The sequence below is a fragment of the Tenrec ecaudatus genome, chromosome 5 (assembly GCF_050624435.1).
Source record: "Tenrec ecaudatus isolate mTenEca1 chromosome 5, mTenEca1.hap1, whole genome shotgun sequence".
Classification (NCBI taxonomy): domain Eukaryota; kingdom Metazoa; phylum Chordata; class Mammalia; order Afrosoricida; family Tenrecidae; genus Tenrec; species Tenrec ecaudatus.
Window position 1 is genome coordinate 154464777 of NC_134534.1, and position 24194 is coordinate 154488970.

The 24194-nt window shown below is 39.2% G+C and overlaps 1 pseudogene; it reads right to left on the reverse strand.

The window, feature by feature from the left end:
* Positions 1–23627: 23627 nt before the first annotated feature.
* LOC142449414 (U2 spliceosomal RNA) lies at positions 23628–23739 on the reverse strand (annotated as a pseudogene).
* Positions 23740–24194: the final 455 nt, after the last annotated feature.

Below are 24194 nucleotides of genomic sequence, written 5' to 3' on the forward strand. Positions count from 1 at the left end.
TTTTATAAGGAGATTTTGAGATTACATTAATATCATCTTTTCTTAGATAAAATTCAGCCCAAGAAATTTGATTTTCATTAATGTTTCTGCGTGTATCCATCATTGCTGGCATATTATCAGCTAAGGGCTAAATTGTGATTTGTTATTTCTGCCATTCAACCCCCACGAACGTGCTGGGCTGTCTGCACTAAAGATGCTCACTGATGTAGTTCATGCATGAATTTATGCAGTTAATGTATGATTTACTAATGAGTTCTTGTTTCATTAAATTGTAATGCATTATCATGTTTAAAAATTTAAGAGTTTTATGAACATATGATTCATATGTCAGGCAATTCCATGGTTTAAATATATTCAAAAGAGTTTTGTAGTCACAGGGTTTCTCTATGCATTCTGCTACTGATGGTCACTTGGGCGGTTTCCTTCTTGCTATTGGGAAGTATCCTGCTATGAACATGGGGGATTATGCACCCATTTGGGTTCTGTCTCTCAATTCTTTGTCAGCAATGCCTAGCGAAGGTATTGCTGGGTTGTTTGCTGTTTTGGGCGCTGAAGTGGCTATATCCTCGGCTGCCATCCACGTGGTCACCAGTTCGAAAACACCAGCAGCTCTGTGGAAAAAAGACAGGGCTCTTTACTCTTGCAAACAGTTACGGTCTCAGAAACCCACGCAGAGGTCACTATTTGTCAGCTTTGACTGGATGGCCGTGAGAGTTTTTTGGGGGGGCTTCTTTGGTGTGGCATTTCTACTCCCAGTTATTTCAGATGGCACCGTATTGCCTTCCACAAGGGTGGTCCATGTTACAAGCCAACTGAAAATGCATAGAAGAGCCCCAGTCTCTAGCATTTGTTGTTTCTGATGTTCTTGAATGGAGCTATTATTGTCGGTGTAAGGTGAGATTTATCATTGTTCCGATTTGAATCTCCTTGTTGGCTAGTGACGGTGAGCAATTTTTTTTCCAATGGTTTGTTTGCCATTTGAATGTCAATTTGGTGAGCTTCCTTTTCTTATTGTTTTCCCACTTTAATTGGATATGTTTTTTTTTTCTGGACGTTTCTCAGTATTCTATAGATTTAAGGGATTAGCCCCATTGTCATCTCGGTTGTTGCTAAAGACTTTCCTCCAAATCATGAGCTCTCTTCCCACTTTCTTGATATGCATAAGTGTCCTACTTTCTTACGCAGGTAAATATTAATAGATTTTGAGGATATGTAGTTGAAGTATCATCCAGAAAAAAATAATATGATTATAGAAGAGGTAAAATTAACCAATATTCTAAAAATATTTTATTGCCTGTCACCAAGTTCTATTATTGATAAATAGGACAATATATAGAGTAGAAACAAATGTAATTTTAAAGTACTTTTATTAGCTGAAGCAATAAATCATTTTTAAAGGAAAGCATGACTTACTAGAGTTTTATTCAAATTTTTACATTTAAATCTACAACTCACGTTGTATAAGAAGATAATTGATGATTTTCTGACATGATAAACGTACTTAACTAAATTACCATGAAGTTGTTTTTTTTTAACACAATACAACAGGAGCCTCCAAAAAAGGTGACAGGTAAAGATGGTTATTGTTCTTAAAATTTTGACCAATTAGAATATTCTAGATTATGAGGCACATCTATGTAAAAAATAAATAACTAAAACTCAAGCCATTTAATCTGAAGGAGAAGATAATAGAAGAGGATAATATTGATATGCAAATGATAGTCACTGTTTGAGGTGGTGCATGACAAGAATGATATGGGGCAGTACCTCGTCTCTTTCAGCTATGCTAGGGGAAGGGGACTCCGACTCACAGGGATGCACCCAAGGCTGCTTGCTGTGACTCTAAATCAGGTGGCCCCACCCTGCCATCTCTGATAGCACCAGGTCCCCCCACAGCATCTTCTCCTTTTCAGCTGAGTTTCCTGATTCATTAACAATGGTGAGAACTTAGAGACAAATGCTCACGATGAGGGGATTCATTATTACAAATGGTCAGGATACATTCCTCAGACAATATTGCCTCTTCTCAGCCATGCCCACAGGCCTCTCTTCAGACTTTGGCCTCGTTCGGCCACATGGTCCATTGGCTTCTGTCCTGACCATGCAAGGTTACAAAGTTGTTTCGGGGCTGTCCATAAATACCCAAGTGGTAGCCACTTAATTGGCTTACTTAAATAAGAGTCTGAAGGTGTCTCACTGCACCACTAACCTTGGCTCTGCTTCCTCTGTGGGTTGGGGCATTCGTGGCTGTGGTTCTTGGTTCTGCGGCTGCTCTTCCTCTGGCGGCAAAGCTGTCTCCTGATGGAAGGAAAGACAAGGAATAGGGATCGTGGGGACCAAAGGAGAACAACTCCTGAGCTCTTCTCTTGGTACAGCGGGACACCATTGATAAAACTCATATCCTGGCGAAATAGCCACATGACAGCCGAAAACCGTATACCCTGGCTTGTTGTGCATTCTTTCCAAAAATCGGGCTTTTTTAAAACTCTGTGAGACGCAGGAAAAATTGTTAAAAATCGGGCCATCTGGTCACCTTACTCTGAGCCTCCCTTTGGTGTTCCTGAGACAGCTCCTTTTATACTTATCAGGGTGGTACTCACAACTACCCCTGTCACCAGTCACTGCCAACGGATTCCTGTCCCTGCCTTCCCCCATCTGCTCTTACTCTACCCCATCATTTGGTGGGAGAGACAAAGGCTGTGGCTAGAAAAATCATACTTAATAATTCTGAGCCCTGCAGATGATGTGACATAGTGGGGATCACTAAAAAAAGTAGATATATCCTCAATACATGAAAGAACTAACAATGAAAGTTATTGGACTATGACATTCTTATTTATTTATTTATAATAACAAAGTAGATGAGTGGGATATCATTCAGTCTATTCTGTGCTGGAAATCAGGGTTCATGAAATGGTCTCTAAAGTCAATAATAAAGTTCTAAGAAACACCATGATAAATATCTGATGGTGGTCATATTCTGATGTATACATTTCCATACAATAGAGAAGTTTTCAGTTTCAAAATATAAGTGTTCTATAAGAAAGGAGTGTTTCACAATTTGTGGGGAAAACAGAAAGCCTCAACATGCAGATGTTTGAAATGAGGGGACTTCGGGGGATTTCTGCATATACAAACGAGAACTTTCTGATATGGCAGAGAGCTGCCTGGCGGTGCATGCCTTACTTGCACAGACCTCATGGGGACAACCAAATCTGTCAATGCAGAGCTCCTCTTTCTCACTAATGACAATGGCATATGATGTCAATGTTATTACACTATGAACACACTTATCAACTGCTTTAGTCATGCATGTGCAACCTACCCATAAGGAAGTATACCTTAGAAGCATCTGTCTGCCTGTTGGAAAAATGTGTTTATTCAAAACTACTAAAAGCTTTTGTCAACATACTCAAGTGTTGTCTACTTCTAATAATGAAAATGTGAAGAACTTATACCATTGCACTGTAAACAATCAAAATTTGTTGTTAGGACAAATATTTCTTGGACTTGGAAAATTGTGGCTTCATATTGTAGACCTACTTCTTTCTAGCTGTGTAACGCAGGCAGGATAACCCCTGTGTGTCTCTTTCCTTATCAGTGAAACAGTAATGTTTTGGATTGAATTTTGACCTACCAAAATACATTACTCACTGGTGTTGCTGTTTACTTTCTGGATCTGTTTATGGAGCTGTGTAGGAGTGGGCTAAGGGAGTCCTGATGACTCTGTGGGCTGGGCACTGGGCGGCTAACTTCAAGCACCTGACCTTCAAACTGCTCTGGGTGAGAAAAATGAAATTGTCTGCTCCAATCAATATTTACATATTTGAAAACTTCACATAGTATTCCTATAAGTCAGAGTCGACCCAACGGCAGTTGAATTTAGGGTGTATCTGCAGATGTGATCTCATGGGAGAATTGGGATTCATTTATGGTAACAGTGCCCTATCAGTGTGTCTTCAGCCATTTCTGAAATGTAAAAGGAAGGGTAGACCCAGGTGCACGACAGCATGGATGGAGGAAGAGCTCCAAGGCATGGGAAAGAGAAGCTGGAGGAGGCCAGGTCTTCCCCAGAGAGACAGAGAGCCCTTGCCTAGAGTTGCCGCTTCCAGTCCAGACTTCTCGGCCAGCAAACAGTGAGAAAACAAAGTTCTGCTCTTGAAAGCTATCCACTTTGGGTACTTTTTGTTATACAAGTGTGGCAAGTCAGAGACAGGGAGTGAGACTTAATTCGTAGGCATACTCTCTAAGTCAAAAGACATAGTGTACATTAAGTGGATCTCAAGTACAGGGCCTCATTTATTCCACTTCCCTAGCCTTCTTCCTATTTCCCCTGATATCGGACGGGGCTGGACCCTGCTCAGACCTGCAAGACTTACCAAACCTGAGCTGAAGGTGACCAGGAGATCAGATCGTCAGGGAGGAAAGGAAATGAGATAAGTAATAATCCCCAAAGAAATCCGCCCTGTTCACACTCATAATTGTTGGTTAAGAACCTTGAACAGTTTTATCTTGATACTTTCACTTGAAATACCTGATTTACACTGAAAACCAACTCTTCTCGGGCTCTCAGAAAGAGAAGTAGAACGGAGTGGAATTTAACAGGCACTGTGTTGAGCCCTAGGTACCCCTTGTTCCCCATGGAAGAAGGTCTCTGAGCAAGTAAATATTCTATTTTCCTCGTGTGTGCACGCACTGAGACACACACACACGCACCACACCACCGAGTCTCCTGAAGCTAAATATACTGTTTTGGCTCCGGGGGCCCCTAATTCATAAATATCTACACTAATGATATATAATCCCATTTCTGGAAAGGCTTAAAAGCAAAAGGAACACAAACAAAGCCTTTACTTACCCTTAATTTGCTTCCTGGTTCGCCACAGCACTCTATTGTCAGTGGCTATTATCCACGTGCATTTCCATTTCAAACTTGCCAGCTGGGGCCAGTTCTCATCTGGGAATTATAATAGTCATCCCAGTGGAAAATGAAAGCGTGTCACTTTAAATTTCCTAGCAGTGCCAAAGAAATGTCAGTTTCCCGCCTCAGCTGTACACTGACACACATTACAATTGACCTGAGCACGTCCCATCAATTCATGTTCATGAGAAAATTACACTTTGAATTTACTTGGTTGCTGTTCTTTATCCAATTTCTTACATAAAAGGCAATTTTATCTTCTCTTCTATGCCCACTGTATAAATATCATATTCAACACCCGCATGCTAATGCCTAGAAAGTTTGCTGTTGTTTTCTGAAATATTGGCCATCATATTTCTCTCTTCCTTTTTATGCTGCTGAATATGTTTCATTCTAATCAGTTCTAATTAGTTAGACTGGGTTTCTCCTAAAGTACATTGAACTTCTTTGTTGAAAAATCTTAAGTTTCTTTTCATACACAAGTGCACCTCTACTCTATGCATATACTTTCTATCTCATTGATTTTTCTAGTCCTACCAACTTTACTTTTTTACCAGATGTTTCTGCAAGTAACGAGAGAATATTAACTTACACCAGGAGTTCTTGAGTGGCCTCTAAAGCTTACTGCATTCGACAACTGTTCATAGAGTGGGAGATTAGAGTTCACCCACCGGCACCTCAGGGGTCATCAGGAGTTAGGGACTGGTTTATTTTAGTTTCTAATAATTTATTTAGTTTCTGATAATCTATTCCAGGGTGAGCTGTGGACAATTAATTTCATAATTGTCAAATCCAGATGAATTGCTTCTTGTTGTTCGGTGCCATGGATTTGGTTACCTTGTAGAGACTACGGACTAGATGAAGCACCACCCATCCTTTGCCACCCTCACAATGGTGGTCATGTTTGAGGGAAGTGTGGCTGTCATTGTGTCAATCCATTCTGTTGAGGTTGTTCCTCTTTTTAATCGAACCTTTATTTTGTCCACTTTGCGTCCCTTAACAGGCCATGATATCTGTAAGAGTCCTGGTAGAGTACTGGTTATGAGTTGGCCCGTTAACTACAAGGTCAGCAGTTCAAAACCACCACGTGTCCCACAGGAGCAAGATGAGGCTTTCTACCTCCGTAAAGAGTCATAATATTGGAAACCCACAGGAGCAGTTCTTCCATCCTGTCCTACAGGATTGCTATGAGTTGGGGTCTGCTAAATAGCTACTTAGGTTTGGGGTTTTGCTCAGTCCTTATAACATGTCCAAAGAATGTGACACAAAAGCTTGTCATCCTTGCTCTCCCAATGGGCATTCTAGTTGTACATCTGCCAAGAAAGGGTTGTAGGTTCTTCTGACAGCCCATGTAATTTTTAACATTCGTCATCGGCACCACAAATCAAATGAATCAGTTCCCATGTGGTCCTCCCTGGTCATTGCCATACTTGCTCATGCATATGAGCTAATTGGATGTACCATGGCTTGGGTCTATTGCAGCTTAGTCCTCAAATCTGACTCATGTAGCAGATTTGTCTACACAGTACATCCTTTGGTTTCTTGATTGCTGCCTCTGTAAATGTTCATTGTGGATCCAATCAAAATGAAAACCCTCAACAGTTTCAACCTTTTCTCCATTTATCATGATGTTGTTTACAATTGTGAGGGTTTTTGTTATCTCTGCATTAAATAGCATTCCATACTAAAAGCAATGTTCTTAGAACTTAACCAGTAAGTGCTTAAAGTTTTCGTAGCTTTCAGCAAGCAAAGCTGTGTCTTCTGCATATCTTAGCTTGTTCAGACATTTTCCTCCAATTCAAATGTTACCTTCTTCATATATTTTAACTGCTTAGATAATTTGTTCAGTGCACAACATCCAATAAGTATGCCAAAAAGATACATGTCTGAAACCCATCTTTCCTGATTTTAAACAATATAATTATTAAGTTCCTGTTACCCTGTTGATATTGTTAGGTGCTGTCGATTCAGTTCTGACTCATAGCAACTCGACGTACAGCAGAAGGAAGCATCATCCAGGCCTGTGCGTCCTCTCAATTGTTCTTGGGTTTGAGTCCATTGTTGCAGCCGCTGTGCCAATCCATCTTGCTGAGGGTCTTCCTCACCAAACATGATGCCTTGTCATCCTTGCTTCTAAGGAACATGCTGGCTTGACTTCTTCCAACACAGATATGTTGGTTCTCTTGGAGTCTATGGTATTTTCAATATTTTTCACTGGCAGACAATTCAAATTCATCTATTCTTCTTTGCTTTTCCATATCTAATGCCCAACTTTCACAGGCGTGTTTTGCTGTTGGAAATTCCATGACTTAAGTCAGGTGCACCTTAGTCCTGTTATTCAAGTGAAATGCTATAATGTACCTGGGAACAGGGAGTCAGTGAAGATTGAGCCAAACTTTCCCACTTGGCTGGAAAATTGTCATCACTTTGAGGATACATGGCTATGAAGGACAACTGTACCACCACTCGTGACCAGGAGGGTTTTATCCCTGTCGTGGTCTAGGTCTTGGTCCTTGTTCCTGAAACCAGTCCTCATTAAAGAGGAGTTGTTTTCTTTCTTCTTCCTCTTTTATTTCAACTACTCAAGTGTATTGATGTATCTCACACAATCCTATATATCCAACTCACACACAATTCTGTCGTTCAGTCCCCTCAAGAGGAGTCCTACCATCATCCCTACCTCCAAGCAACTAGAGGATCACGCTGGGTGGTGTGCTTCTCCCACGTGGAATTGGTGTATCCCTGCTAGATGGCCATGTGCTACATTACGAGCCTTTAAGACCTCAGACACTACACCTGTCAATAGCTGGTCATTATCTACTTTCTTCACCACATTTGCTTATGAACCCATTTTGTCTTCAGTGATCTTGTCAGGAAGGAGAATATCATACACGCCATCTGTTAGAACAAACCATTCCTGTACTGGGGCAAGATTTAGGTAGAAGCCCAAAGTTCATCGACTTCCTTATTATGTATGCACAAGTAATGAATAAAAGAAACAGCTTTACAATGGATTGAAAAAGCTCTGAGTATGGGGGTAATTTAAATATTTCTAAAAAATCATAGAGCATTTTATTAAACAACATATCAAAACATGAAACTATTGTTTGTAGAAATGTTCTCCACAGGTCTGTGCCCTCCTGAAGGTCGTCTTTCAATGTCTCTAATCTTGAGGGGGGCAGTCTGTGCTTTTCAATTTTAACCATGCAAATAAGGGCAGGTTTGGGGTCTTTGAAAAACTGAAACTGTTTTCATTTGGAAGGTTTCTTGAGGTTTAGAAACAGACAGAAGCTTGCAGGGAAAGAGTTGGCCTGTGGGATGGGTGAGGTCAGGGTCTCCAGGAAGCGCTTGTCAGGACGGCCCTGACTGCTTTCAGAGAAGGAGCAGGTATACTGTTATGGTCAAAAAAATATTTCTTGGTGCAAATATCCCAGTCCTTTTCCCAGGAGTGCAATTTTCAATTTTCTTAAAAGTTCCTCTTAATAAGACCTGTTGATTATCCTGCGCCCTTTGAGAGACTATCAATTTTTCTCTGCTAAAATTCTCCCAAATGTCACCATAACCTGCTGAGCTAATCTGTCTGCTTTCCATTTGACGGGCCCACCAGAGCCCCTTGGGAGTCACTGTTTTCAAGGAACCTAAGGAAACCTCATGCGAGTCCAAAACGTGTTACTGAGACAATCTGTCCGTAGCCATCCACAGATCATGGGGGGAGACTTAAACCCTTTTGGTTTGTAATAGACCCATGCATCTATGAACTGGACAACAGATAGCAGTGATTTCTGACGTATATTGATGAAGAATTAGCAGAGCACAGAGGAGGGCTTAATTATAGGTGAGGGTTAGGGAAGGCTGCATATGGGAGGAGACATTTGACCTTGGTCTAGGAAGCTGAGTAGTATTTGATCTCTGCAGCAATTGCAATTGGATGAAGGGAAAGAGAAATTATTGTAAATCCAAATCACGTAAGCAAAAACATGCATTTCTGTTTAGAGAATTTAGACTGGTCCTAAGTGGCTAAACCAATGCCAAGAAACAGGTCTGATCTAACCTATCATCTGTTTGGTAAAATAATTTCATTGCCTGCCCATCCCTTTACATGGCGCCTTTGGCTGTTTTCACTCTACACAATGGAGTACTTGCTGAAGAGATTTTTCAGACCGGCAAATTCTAAAATAGTCAGTGTTTAACCCTCTACAGAAAGTATTTGCTGATTTCTGTAGGTGGGCGGAGGTGGGGAGAATATCATTTGTTTGGGAAGAAGAGCAAGAAAAAGATCCATAAAAGAAGAACATTTATTCGTATGTCTTTTGCATGTCGTTCAACTAGAAAATAAAAATCACGTATATATGTCAGCCACAAAATTAAAAGGAAAGCAGGTTTGCTCTTACTGCCCCCTTCTTATTAGCTATTATATGTTGTTGAGCATTAGAGCAAATTATCTTTGACACACTCATCAGTGCCAGTCATACTATAATAATAGTGAAGAAAACGTATAATATCGACCATAAATGCTGTCTTGACCAAGTTGTGAGACCCTGACTAATAGCTGGCCTATCTTCTCCTTGTGACGCTCCATGTCCATTTTCTAACGATTTACCTGTCAGACTCGGACAGTCAAGGGCTACCAACCCAAACTGCCACCGAGATAGGTAACAACTAGGGATAGACTCTCAGAATCTGAAAAATTATTCAAAATATGGACTTGCAGTTGGACTAAGAAACCTAGCGAGCAACACCCTGCTTGTTACACCTATTGGCCTCTCCTATCATTTAAGGTTGGTGTCGCCCTGCCCAAAGGTGCAACTCTCTGTGTGGCCTTCCGTTGTGCCAGGCTGTGGTCTCTACAGGTAACTGTGAATTTAACATAATCTTTTTTTATATTAATTCCTCTCTCTCTTTCCCTTAACATGTATCTGGCCTTACGATACATTATCCAAGGCAATAGGATTCAAACTGCATGCTGTCCTGCCAGATCTATATAGCTCATCTATGCAGTGATACACTGAGAGAGAATGAACCTGCTTCTGTAAGCTTTTAGGCAGGAAAAGCCTACAGTGAAGTTCTACTTGGTAACCTAGGAGATTGCCATTACTTTGGATTAATGGGATGGGTTTGGTTTGGTTTGGGGTTCTTGAAAAAAATAAAACATAAAGTAACGTGTATCAGAAAGCAGGCAATATCAATATGAATTATTATCAGTGATATCAAACTTGATCACTTGGTTAGAGGACATTTGCTAGATTTCTCCACTGCTTAGTACTTTTCTGTTTCCACATTCTAGTCTTTGGAACAGGAGACATTTACATATGTTATGTGAACTTTTCTATAAGGGAGATTTACCCCTCTATCCCAGTTATATATTCAGTCATTCATTTATAGCAGTACACATCAATGTATATTTAATAGAGAACTGTTACTTTTTCCCTCAATTTGTTCTGTCATTGACCATAAGAAATGCAGTTCAACACCAATGCCTTTTTCTTTTCTCCGTAACCTCAACTCCGTATTTTCGAGAACTTCTTTAATTTCTGCCATTGCAGGAGGTTCTAGGTCAGTGGTTCTCCACCTTCCTAATGCTGCGACCCTTTAATACAGTTCCTCCTGTTGTGGTGACCCCCCAACCACAAAATTAATTTTGTTGCTACTTCATCACTGTCATTTTGCTACAGTTATGAATTACGCGACCCCTGTGAAAGGGTCGTTTGGTACCCAAGGGGGAGTGACCCACAGGTTGAGAACCGCTGTTCTAGGTTCATCTTTTGCTGTTTATGCCCCAAGCTTAGGATCAACAATTTACCCAACAAGTGTTGGTTCGAGTCAAAAAAGAAAAAAGAAGATGAAACAGGGCAAGGAAGACATTTCAAAAGAAAGATATAGATAACTGGTAGAGTCGCTATTTCTGTGTTCTCACTACTCTAGGGTTTCTTAGTTGGCTGAGCTAGGGGAAAATATGCATATGAACTCTTATATAATTTACATTCTATCTATCTATCAACGATCCATCTAAGAATGTGTTAGTATGGATAGCTTCCATCTAATCCAAGGACGTAGGATTTAGAATGGAATCTTTAAATGGAAAAAATGAATCACAGAAAAATAACATGGGACATTTAGATTTTATAATAAGCAAAATAGTTTACAAATGTAGATATAAACCAGTCTTCCAGACGAAATAAAAGATATTAAGATAATTATCATCAGCACCAACACACTATGTAGCATTCAAAGAATTTACCCATGTTGAAGGAATTAAACAGTGATGGCATGAATTTAATTAAATATGTGAGTAAATGAAAAACAATTCAATAGAAATCATATTCTCTTATGTAAGGAAAGAAAAAGAAGAAGAATGCAGAACAAAAAATCTTAGACTTTAGTAGGAGGTCAAATGGGTTAGCATGCAATTAGATATGCTATCTTAATTTCAAGCAGATATAAAGCAAATAAATTACCTTAGATTATGTAATACACTTCCTAAGTACAGAGTGTAAATCCATTAGATGTATCTCTTCTAATTATTTATGAACATGATGGCATTACATTAATAATATGAAGAAAATATGACTAAACAAAAAATAGTAATCATATAAAACCAAACAATTAGAAATTTTCACTATCTTATCTTAGAAAAAAATAAATGGAAATCACAAAATTAAATACAATTTTTGTTTTTCACATTTTGTTTTAAATGAGTTTTAAAATATATCATTTTACATGAGGTTTTCAAATTTTCTGATTGTTTCTATGATTCTTGTCAATTGGCTATTTATAGACATTGCCAGATAGAAGGGTGCAAACTTTCTTTTTTTTTTTTTTCTTTTACATTTTATTAGGGACTCATACAACTCTTACCACAATCCATACATATACATACATCAATTGTATAAAGCACATCCATACATTCCCTGCCCCAATCGTTCTCAAGGCATTTGCTCTCCACTTAAGCCCCTTGCATCAGGTCCAAACTTTCTTATTAGAATTACAAACAGCCTCCCATTTAAAAAATTTTCTTTGCACTTTGTTTTTGTGATTTTTGTGGACAGAAGTGTTGATTTTTATATAATCAATTATTCTAATCTAGTAAGGATTTTAACATATGAAAAAATTATCGCTCTCTTCTAAAAATATTACGAAATTTAAAATATACTTTGAAATTATCTTATGATTTATTTTAATGTTTAAATAATTTGACCATTTATATGTTATCCTTATACCATATATAAGTATAAATTTGATCTTTTTCCATGTCTGAACCAATTTCAATTGGCATGTATTAATTAAAGACACTACTACTTAGAATTTTTCTCATATGTTAAATACTCCTTTAAATTAGTTTATTTTTAGAATTTCCATTTTCCCTCTCTCAGATGACTATTTTGGAGTTAATTCCATTTTAAAATTTATTGCAGCTTATAAAATAGCAGGCTGTAAAATCTCTTTCTTATTTTCTTTTTCTATGCTGCTTTGAGTATTAGAATATATTATTACTGCAGAAAAATGTATAATTATACTGTCAAGTTCCAAAATAAAAGTCATTTAGGATTTTGAGTGAAATATAATTACACATATTTTTTCTCTGCTCTAATTCTGATTTTCATGAAAAGTCTGTTGTTTCATTGTTGTATGCACTACTGAGTATTGAATTGAACTTAAAAGTTAATTCTACAGCAAAATATATATCTATGCTTTAAAAATAATATTGATAACTACAAAGTTCTGAATGCTCAGCATATGTCTGGGTGGACTCTATATTAACATATTTTTATATCAAAACTATAATAATAATCCCAGTCATTATTATATTTCATGCTTACTATGTCCCTGTAAGAATAAAAAGAGCATTAGATAATGATCTTTAATGCATTCTATTTAACATTGAGAAGAAAATATTTCTGTAAGTATAACATTGACGTTTAAGGGATTGAGGTAAAAACTCCTTGCAAGTAAATGGCAGAGTTCAGATTCCCAACTGCTAAGTGGAAGTAAGACTTGGGTTTTCCACATGAATGCATCAGCAGAGGGATGTTGTAGGACTTTGACTTTGAGAGGTATATGCATATATTGAAAATTAATAAATATGAATTGGGTTGAAAATAACATATACCAAATTCAGCTTTGTTTCAAACCATAAAAATTTTAGTCTCTAAATATAAAATTATTTTTATAGATCCCAGGTGTGTGTGTGTGTGTGTGTGTGTGTGTGTGTGTGTGTCTGGCATTCAGAAATATTTAAAAAGGAGGGCTTGACCCCTGCTAGAAGTTGTCCCCCCTTATCTTTCTGTATGTCTTTTTCACACTTCTGTCGCTCCTTTCTCTATCCTTCCTCTTCTCTTTCCTCCTGCCTCACTGACGCCTCCTCTTCTTTCTCCTTCTTTACCTTCTTTATTGTTTCCTACCCTCTCCTCTTTGGGCTCTGCACCCCTTTAATTCTCCCCAAAATTATCTCTTGCATCCTCTCTCTGAGTTTCTTTGTTCTTTTTTATTTCCTAAAAATTTCCCCACATTTTAGCGTTTGGATTGTCTGTTTGCCCTGGAAAAGTGCACCTACCTATTTTTTTTTCTACTAGAGTATCACAGAATTTATTATAAATTCTGTACAAATCTTTTCTAGTTAAACTGTCTCCAGAATGTTACTGCATATTTCCAGGTCCAAGTCATTGAAGATCTGCAGAGTGTTTGGGGATGTGTACTCACAATTTCCCTAATTATTTTCCTAACTTCCAAACACAAATCTTATTTTACAGATAGTAGATATCATCTTCCTATTAAATTTATATTTAAAATACTTTGTATCATCTCAACTAACAACTCTATTTTCTGGCTATTGCAAAGGCAATCTGCAGTTTTGCTCATGGAGCAAAAGTAAATATTACTGGTGGTAATAATCTAGTAATAATTTTGTCATAATTTAACATGAAAGATCATTAAGCTCTGTGGAACACCAGAAACATACAAATGATGTCATCTTATAAATAAATACAACTTATTTTGCAGCCATAATTCTAAACCACTTCCTAAGTAAAGAGCAAGAAAGGTACAGGCATAGATGTGTTGTCGATATGAGGTGCTGTCAAGTCAGCTCTGACCAGTAGTGATCGCATGCACACCCCACTGAGACACTGCTGGTCCTGCGCCATCCTCACAGCTGTTCCTATGGTTGAGCTCACTGTTGCAGCCCAGGGTCAGTCCATCTCATTGAAAGCCTTCCTCTTTTTCCCTGCCCGTCCCGATGTCCTGACAAATCCAACATATATAACACTAAATTTGGCCTCTCTTGTCTCTAAGGAGCACTCTGCCGTACATTCATCAAAGACAGATTTATGTGTCCTTTTGACAGTCCATCATACTTTCAGTATGGTTCACCAGTGCCACAATTCAAATTTACTGAATCATATTCAGTTTTCTTATCTCACATGTATCTGAGGCAATTGAAAACACCATGGCATACATAGAGGTATAGGTAAAGAAATAAAGAAATAAATATCGAAGCTCAAGCTCACTGCCATTGAGCCGATGCTGCCTCTTAGCAAAGCTACTGTAGGACAGGGTAGAACTGTCCCTGTGAATTTGAGACACTGTAACTCTTTATGGAGTAGAAAGTCATGTCTTTCTCCCATGGAGTGGCTGGAGGTTCCAATCTGCTTACCTTGAGGTTAGCAGCCCAATGGGTAACTACTCAGCCACCAGGTGTCCTAAAAATAAAACTATTGTTGTCAGATGTCAGGAGGTTCGGGTTCTTCCCGTGGTGACCCTATGCACCCCAGAAGCAACCACTGCGGGTCCTGCACCTCTTCATAATGTGTCCTGCACCGGAGTCCAGAATTACAGCTACTGTGTCAATCCATGTCCTATACGGTTTTCTCTTCTTTTGCTTCCTTTCTACTTTACTAAGCATTAGGTTCACCTCCAGAGATCATGATGCACTGGTAATATGTCCAATGTACCTAAGACAAAATCTTGTCAACCTTGCTTCTAAAGAACATTTTGTTTATACTTCTTTCAAGACACATTTGTTTGTCCTTTTGGAAGTCCATAGTACTTTCAATATTCCTGGCCAGCACCACAATTCACATGCATCGCTTCTTCTCAGGCCTTCCTTCTTCAATGTCTATCTTTCACATGCATTTGAGGAAACTCGAAATACCGTGTCTTGGGTGAGATTTGCCTGTGTCCTCAAAGTACGTCTTGCTTTTCAGTAGGCTAAAGAGGTCTTGTGCAGCACATTTACCCAATGCACTATTTATGATCTCCCGACTACTTTTAGAAATAGATATTAATATATACAGACTTGTCATCAAGTCATTTCTGATTAATTGTGACCTTCTAGAAAACAATACAATTGCACCACAGTGTTGCCAATGCTGTACTCTTTAAAGAAGGACACGGCCACGTTTTGATGCTTCAGTAGGCTGGCGGGTTGGGCAGATGGCCCATTCTTGCTAGCAACAAAGAAATGAACAACCTTGCCATTCGGTGGCTCCTTTAGACACAGACCGCACATGAAGACAAGTCAAGACTAGTCCTTGGGAGAACTGTTAAGTGGATCTAAGTGTTTTCAAAATATTTAAGTTGTAAAAAAAGAGAAACTGACTTACCATTCAAAGATCATCTCATACTGGTTTGGCTGAGTCTCCTTCAGACTTGACAAATGTTCTGAATTAGTTTGGTGTGCCGTGCTTCTTGACAATCAGCTCCTGGAAGCACTGCTGCTTCCTGAGTACAGTCTTATTCTAGCACTCCACTGTGGTCCCCACATAAAATGTTATCTCACTTTGCAACCTCTTTTTGCTACACGGACAATTTTGGGCAGTGGGGGTGTTTATTGATATGATTTAAAGAGATAGTCCTAGAAATGAGATCCCACTATGTTTATTATCCAGGCAAAAATCTTGGAATTTTATTACTATGTATTTCACAGGAGCCATGGTGGCATGGTGACTGTGATCCACTAGGCCCTCAGTTGGAAACCACCAGCGGTGCTGTGAGAGAAAGACGGGGCTTTCTACTCCGTAAATAGTCACCATCGTGGACACTCACAGGGGCAGTTCTACCCTGCCTTACCTGGATGCTGTGAGTCAGCATTGATTCAGTGGCAGTGAGAGGGATGTGGTGTGCATTTCAGTGTACCTTATCTAGCACTAAAGAAAAATATCAATACTGAAAAATGAAGTGATCCAAACACAAACACCATCTCTTATGACTTTTCTTGCCAAGGATAAACTAGTCTGTGCAGATTAACTAGGGAGTTTTGATCAATCAGAGCAGAACTGAATAAAAATAATCATAAATTCCTTTATTGTAAAGAGAATATTGGGATTTAAAGGGTATTAAAAATTCTCATCTGAAGTGAACTTGGTGTTTCTAATTCAATGTTGCAATGATCTATCATGTGATCCACATCCCTCCTAAAAATCTCCCAAATTGCATTGAACTTTACCTCATCGTGTATTGACGGCTGCAAACCATCTACTGCAGTACTTAATCCCACAGAGTTAAAGATCCGATGATCATAAGTGACGGGGTGCAAAAGCTAAGCAGATCGTGTGCAAAAGCTAAGCAGATCGAACTGCGGAGATGGGTGGGAGTTTCGGAGAACCCACCAGCAGTAACCGTCTCAGGGGAAATAAGTGCCTGAAGAAGCGTTTGCTCGGGATAAGGGAGTGGCAGAGAAGGTATTCTGGAGAACATAATGTTGGCTTTGAGACCTCCTGACTTGTGAAAGCTCACTGAGAATGAGGGTGGAAACGGGAGGAATATTAGAAACAATATGTGTCAGTGCATGGGCATATGCTTGTGTCAATAAACACCACCAGTGTATTAGACTAGAGTCCCCAAGGGCATCCGGGGAAGGGCAGGATGAAAAGACGTAAGGCGGATTCAAGGAAAAGTCTATCTGCAAAATCATCTTATTTCTCTCAGGAAATACCTTGTCTGCTCTCTCAGCACTTAGTGTTCCATCACCATCCACTTAGCAAAGTTTGTTGATATAAGTAGAATTTTCTCAAAAGATTATTTCCTCTTAAGTTGTAGCTAGCGGTGCTCTCTGCTCTCATGAACATTTACAGTCTCAGAAACCCTATTTAGGGTTGCTGCTGAGTCAGAATTGACTTGATAGCAGGCAGTAGGTTTGGTTTTAGGTTTATATGTGCTGTCTGTGTTTGCCTTGCCGGTACTTTGAGGCTCAAACCTACAACTCTCAAGACGGTAGTCACCTGAGTATTCAAAATGCCCCAAGCCAATGCATAATTTATACTCAGAAAGAAATAGATACTGTACACGTTTATACATTTTATAGCATATCCTGATTTTAGAAGATGGAGGAAAACATGACAAACCATGTAGGAATGATCATCAAATCCACATTTATATTTAAATTAGGCAAAAAATGAAACCCTGCTTCAGCGATGTGTCGAAGTCTACAACCCTAGATAGAATTGGGACCGGTGTGCAGAATTCCTGATTGTCTATTCATTGTAATAACATGATTGTGCAATTTGGAAGCTGAAAATTGGTACCGTCCTCCTCGTGAACTCAACTTTTCAGAGATTTTGAAGAGTAGGATATTATAAGAGCAGAGAGGAAATAGGGATTTAGAGAGATAAGACATTAGAAATAATCAGAGATGAGATGGTGTAAGCAATGTATAAGCAATTTGGTCTGTGCCCTGAGGAAATAGGGTGTGAGGCAGAATAGGCAGCAACATGATCAGTTGAGGTTAAAGGTTATCACGGTGGTTATGTTATAAAGCTTTGTGGAAGAGAGGAAGCCCCTGTGGCAAGAGGGTCACTTAAGGATGCTCCCATAGTGACCCAGGAACAGTTGTGGTGAGATTAACTCACACAGAAAAGAGGACTGGAATTGGAACTGAAAGTCATTGATAAGTCTTTCAAGAAATGCAGAGCCCTAGCGGTGGTAAAATGTTTGGCTGCTTACAGAAAACTATCTGTTGGGACCCACCTGGCAATAAGTTTGAATCACCTCTGAAGCAGGGAGACACAGAGTTTATACTTCAATCCACTTTTTTTCTCCTAAAATGCAGTTTCTCAGGGTTGCCACATAGAGGTAAAATTGAAATAAATAATATATATACAATTTTAACTAAGAAGCCAAATAATACAGTGATTAAACACCAGCCTGCTAATCATTGTTGAGGGTTAGCGTGGTCATTACATAATCTGGTGTCGGCTTGTGACTATGGAGAGTGAAGGGGTAAAGTTTCTTAGGTCAATTGTCACAGCTTGATGACTTCCCTGGGAGGCTCTGCAGAGTGAACAGCTCACTGGAGGCCACACACTCTGTCTCTCTGCTGTGTCTTCCTACTGACCTGAAACATGGAGCTATGCTGATGGAGCAAGGGCCCTGGAGCTGGAGGAGCCACACGGAGACCCATACCCTCACTGAGATGCTTCCACCACCACTGGATCCACAAAACTTTCCACCCACTGGCCTGGGATCGTCCTGCATTCGGCATCGTTGCATGTGTTGCATCAGTCTAAGGAGGAATTTACATGGGCAAATATTCGTCTTGTGGACTTGATCTGGACTAGCTGCCTTCTGAATATACAATTATTGTTTACACAAAGCTCTTTCTTATATGCATATGGGTGTCTATGCATCTGTTTCTCTAGTCTCCCCAGCCCAACACAGTTAGAATCAGTTGCTCTGTGGGAGAGATAGGTAGCAGTACAATCCAGACAGATTACAGTCTCAGGAACCCTGTGAGGCACTTCTCTTTGGCCCCAGAGGCTTCTCAAGGGTTGGAGTTGACAACAGATTTTCTGCTTGCTTATTTTCTTGCTTTTACGTTTTTCCCAGGAAGTTATACAGGGATAACATTATACAAGTAATTGTCATGGAGTTAAGCTTTATCCTGGATCTAGGTGGCTGATTAGATACTACATGTAAGAGAAATCAAAAGAATTAGGAAGATGCCTAGGAATTACTTTGGGCACTTAGGCAATGTTGGTTACTTTCACTGAGCTAAGCTGCCCCAGGAGAAGATGTGGAATCTGGTTGCCAGGTATTAAATAAGAGCAGTTTGTGGAACATCATGAAGCCTGCTGGTCAATTGTGTGTGTGTATATACGATGGTCCACATAACTACATAAGGTAGCACAAGGAGATTTCATGAGGTGTAAAAAGAAGAAAATTCATGGTAGAATGGCCATTTTGGTAGAACATGTGAAAGATGACAAAATAACATGAACCCACAAAAAGCAAATAAACCAAAAATGTGAAAAATAATATTCAGAGAATGTCCAAACTTTCATTCTTAACATAACAAAAAATTGAAAACAAAATAATACAGACTGGAATATTTAGCAAGGTCACTAAAGAATTATAGTCTCTGATCCACGAATTTCTGTGTGTTGAGTCCATGTCTATATTTAGGGAATGTGTAGGTAGTTTGATTCAGCATCCTTTTAAAAATTTTTCTCCAAGTTTCCCATATGTACTCCTCTTCACAAGCTTCTTTATTACAGCCTGCATCCTTCACGATTGTGGTGAGTTCAGATACCATGACTTTTAACCTATGTTCCCCCAAACCTTGCAAGTTTACGCAACATAAACCAGAAAGCCAAATCCACATCCACGAGAAAGAAAGATCCACATCCACTGAATCAACTCTGACTCCCAAGGACCCTGTAAAACAAGCAGAATTGCCCTTTGGGGTTTTTGAGGGGTGAAATCATTGTGGAAGCAGACAGCCTCATGTTTTCCCCTACAGATCAATCGGTGGGTTTGAACTGCTGAATGTGTGGTAGCAGCCCAATGTAGAACCCATTAAGACATCAGGACTTCTAGGTCCTAGATGATAATATTCGATGATTCTGCCATCGATTCATTTTCTACTCATACTGACCCTATCTCACAGAGTAGAGCTGCCCTTGTGGGTTTCCATTACTGCAGCTATTTACAGGTAGAAAACCTATGCTATGTTTCCTACAACCCCAAAAATATCAGTTGAACTAATGTCAGTTAAAATGATAAAAACGATGGAATGAGGAAAATGGAAACGCCAGGCATGAATTTGACCTTGCTGTATGATCACTAGTATTATCATTTTACTACACTGCACGTTCCCTGCCGACATATATTTCAAAGAATCTTTTGAAATCAAAATAAATTTGGATGGTATTTAATTGTCTTGTAGACATTTTCTCTCTCAGTATCTGCTCCAGCCAGTTGCCATGAGCTCATTCCTACCCAAGACGCCCTCATCTACGTAAGCATGGCACAAGGCCCCATGGGGCTTAATGGCTAAATGTTGAAGTAGATCGCCAAGATTTGCTTCTCAGGTGCCTCTAGGTAGTCCCAACCATCAGTTAATAATAAAAGATGTTAACCACCAGCCATATGAGGTCAAATTCTCAATTATTAAAGGTTGCTCTTTTGTTTTCCCGTTTGTTTCTTTCTCGACTCTATATTTCACGTAGCAAGATCCTGTCCTTACATGTTCTTTGCTAAGTTTATCATGCCCTTCATCGTCTGTTTATTCAGAAGATCAGTAAACATAAAATCTGAGGTGATTTCTATATTCTTCACATAATCTCAGGACAAAACTATTTATATATTTCCTGCCAGTCTTAAAGAGAGTTATAATTTTCATACCAACCAAGGTATTAGCTCTTGAAATTAAACAATCTCATACATCAATTGAAAGGAAAAGCTAGATTATAAATTATATTAATGCCATAACATGTGACAGAAATTTAAAAATATAACAAGTGATGCAAGTTCTGAGGTTGGTCACATAGGAACACTGGATGGTAAATTTAGTCTCAAGATAGGTCTGTTGAAATGGGGCGATTGATGAATAGCTTTGAAATTTTTAGATGGGTCCTGGTTAAGGATTCATATGCTCTTGGAGTTTAATAGGAATGAAACTATTACAATCAAAAGAATTTCAGGCAAAATTAAGAGGAGAAAGGACAGAAACCACCATCTGTCTATTAAGCTTACAGTCATATATTGTCCATCGCTATGACACTGGACTGTGCCTCTGGCATTTCAAACATGCAGAGAGAACACACATTTTCAGTTATTTCTTCTGGGAAACAGTGCTCCAGAACTTGACTGCATCGCATCCGGTTGCTTCTTCATGGTGGACAGGTTTTTGTTGAGCTTCTGAGCTAAAACAGGTCAGCAAGAAAGGTTTGGTGTGTGACTTCAGAAAACTATCCCATGACGACTTTGGGGATCAAAGGAGAACACAGTACTGGAGGATACGTCCCTAGGCTGCAGGCATACGGAGTAACTGCAGCAGGGGAGTCCAGCATACCGAAGACCATGGAGATTAGTTCCCTTCGCTTCTGGAGTGTGTGCAGTTCCCATGAGTCAGAGCTAGCTTGACGGCAGCTGAAATGCTAACTGTGACAACCAGACACTCACTCAGAGGCTGTGATGGTTTGGGGAAGCTTGTGGAACAAGCAGTCCAGTGGTTTTTCAGAGATCACAGGTGGGAGTCTGGAAATCAGAAAATAAACCAATCTGAAGAATTTGAAGCTACATATCATAGTAGGAAACTGTGTTTGGGAAATTACACAAGGGATGCCTTCTTTGGGTTCCCCTGTCATTCTCAGTGAATAACAAGCTTGCATTCCATGGTGTTCCAGGAAGCCATTGCATTGTCATAGGTGCCCTCCAAGACTGGACATGTCCTGCTAAATAGGGAAAGATACAGTGAGAGTGTGGAAGCTTGGAGAAGAGTTCTTTGATGACTCAACTTGGAAATGTCAAAAATACTAGCTGAAAGGTCACCAGTTCAAACCCAGCCACAGGCACCTCGAAGGAACGCAAGCCTGGAGCTCATCTTCCAAGGAGCATTCTTGGACAGACAGGGTCACCACTAAGCTTAATCCACTAAATGCAAAGAGCAACACCAGTTTCAAGATCTAAGAATAGTTTCTGAACATTGTCATGTTAAAGGAATGGTTTATTGTCAATAAAATAACCTCAAATATATTTTCTATATTAACATAGTAAATCTATGCAGACATTATAAATCATTATTTCCACATAAGGACCTTAAATTTAAATTTGTGACTTTCACAAAGCCCTACATTAGAAAATATAGTCATCCTGAACTCCTAACTCTTAATTATATCTTTCTATATGCCATAGATTGTAGTGTAATAAATATGATATAATTAATACCACATCTATTCAAGTTTTACCCAAAATTGCAGTGATCCAATGATAAGATCACCTGATATAATACATGATAATGTTAAGCATCTTACCACGGTGGAATTATAGTCTCTTGCTATTTAAAAAAATGTTTGTGTCATTAAAAATCCAACCAGAGAAACAGAACCAGTATGAGATATATATGAGATTTATTGCAAAGAACTAACCGACGAGATTTGGGTGCCTACTGTCAAGTACAGCCCATCAGAAAAGACCCCCTAAAAATTCATAGGCACCAAGTCCAGGTGTTCTCTGATGGTAGATTTTTTTCTATTACAGGGAAACTCAGTTCTTTCCTTAAAGACAAAAACAGATCTTTCAACTGACATCTGCTACCAGGATAGGGACCAGACGCTCGGGTGGAGGAGGATCTTATGTACTAGGCTGGTAACCTCAAGGTCAGCGATTATATCAGAACCCTGGTACTCGACTGCGTCAGTGCTGGACCTAATCGCATTTCGACATGAAATGCCAAGAAAATTTTGCACCGGAGCTCACACAAAACATCTTTGGAACCCGACCCACTGTGTGTGATCTTTGTAAACTGGACATTAGTTGGCGTTGTTAGTACGTGTTGTTTAAACCTTTTGCGGCTGTGTTGCAAGCGCTCTGCTATAATTTTCTTAGTTTTTATGGCTTTTTGTCCTGCTTTTAGATACAAACCATGGGTCCTCAGAAAGAGTTTTTGAAAAGAATCATCATGATAAGGAATTGGTTAACCGTGTGATCGATATTGTTGATGATAATTTAGTAACGCCTTTTAGAAAACAGTTCAGGAAATGCCAACAGCAGACCACATTAGACAGATTTTTTTTTTATTTATTTTTTTTTTTTTTAGAGAAAGCCATGCAGGCCCTAGTGAAAAAAGGCAAAGAAGGGAAAAAACTGACAAGTAGCTACCAGCTGAATTAATGGAAGGGGATTCTCTTTCCAAACAATGATTCTCTCTCCACACCGCCTCTCCATGTCTGTGTCCATAGATCCAGATCCTCATCCATCTCAAGGTATGGACCATACTGCAGTGGTTAAAAAATTTTTTAATGTTGTGTTTATTATTTAAATGATAGTATTTAACTCTGAACTTACTTACTTTGAAATTTTCTGGTAACTTTTTGTATAAAAAAATCAAGGTTATGACAAGAATTTGGTAGTCAAGAATAGATTACTCCATTTTCAGTTATTTCTTATGGAAACATTGATTCGGAACTTGACTGCATTGCATCCGGCTGCTCCTTCTAGAGCGGATTATTGTCGAGCTCCAGGGCTCTACTCTATTTCCACCAGCTGCTCCAGGAGAGAAAACAGTCTGGTCCTGGAAGGAAATCCGCAGCTGCACCCTGATATGCAGGCCCTCTGAGCTGGAATCAATTGCATTGCGGTGAAGTTGGTTTGGTTTGGGACTGATACAAGGAACAGGGAATATTGCCAAGAAGGTTGTAAACAGTCTATCTGAGATTTTAACCATAAGCCTATACTTTGTGTGTGTGTGTGTGTTGTCTCTTGAATCTATTCTAGGGAATCAGGATCAACTTGATGGCAATTATTATTTTTTTAGGATGTATCAGATATTAAACTGATAAGAACAGATACTACACTTGATATTAGCCAAAAGGCCGAGAAGTGATAATGGCAATTATTTATTGCTGTTGTTGCTTGTTTGTTTTGAGTATATCAGGTCGCCATACTCCCCTAACCTCACATCAAGATATAATTTCATATCTCCTACTGTTCAGGAATAATACAAATGTTACTGTAAAACATCACAAAATCCCCCCACCCCCAAAAGCAACATAAATGCTCTTTGATAGATGTTTTCTAATATCTTATTTTCATTATAGTGATCCTAATAGTAAGGATTTAGGAAAATCTGAAGATTGGGGAAGGACCAAGGGAAACATTGGCGATTTCAATCTAATCACACCACATAGTTGTCTTCTACTCTACATAGGGGCAGAGCCCTGCTGGCATCGTAGTTGGGCTGCCAAGCTTGAAACCATCAATTGCTCCTCAGGGGAAAGATGAGGCTTTCTACCCCTATCCAGAGCTTCACTTTCAAACCCTCACAGGGTCACTTGTCCCC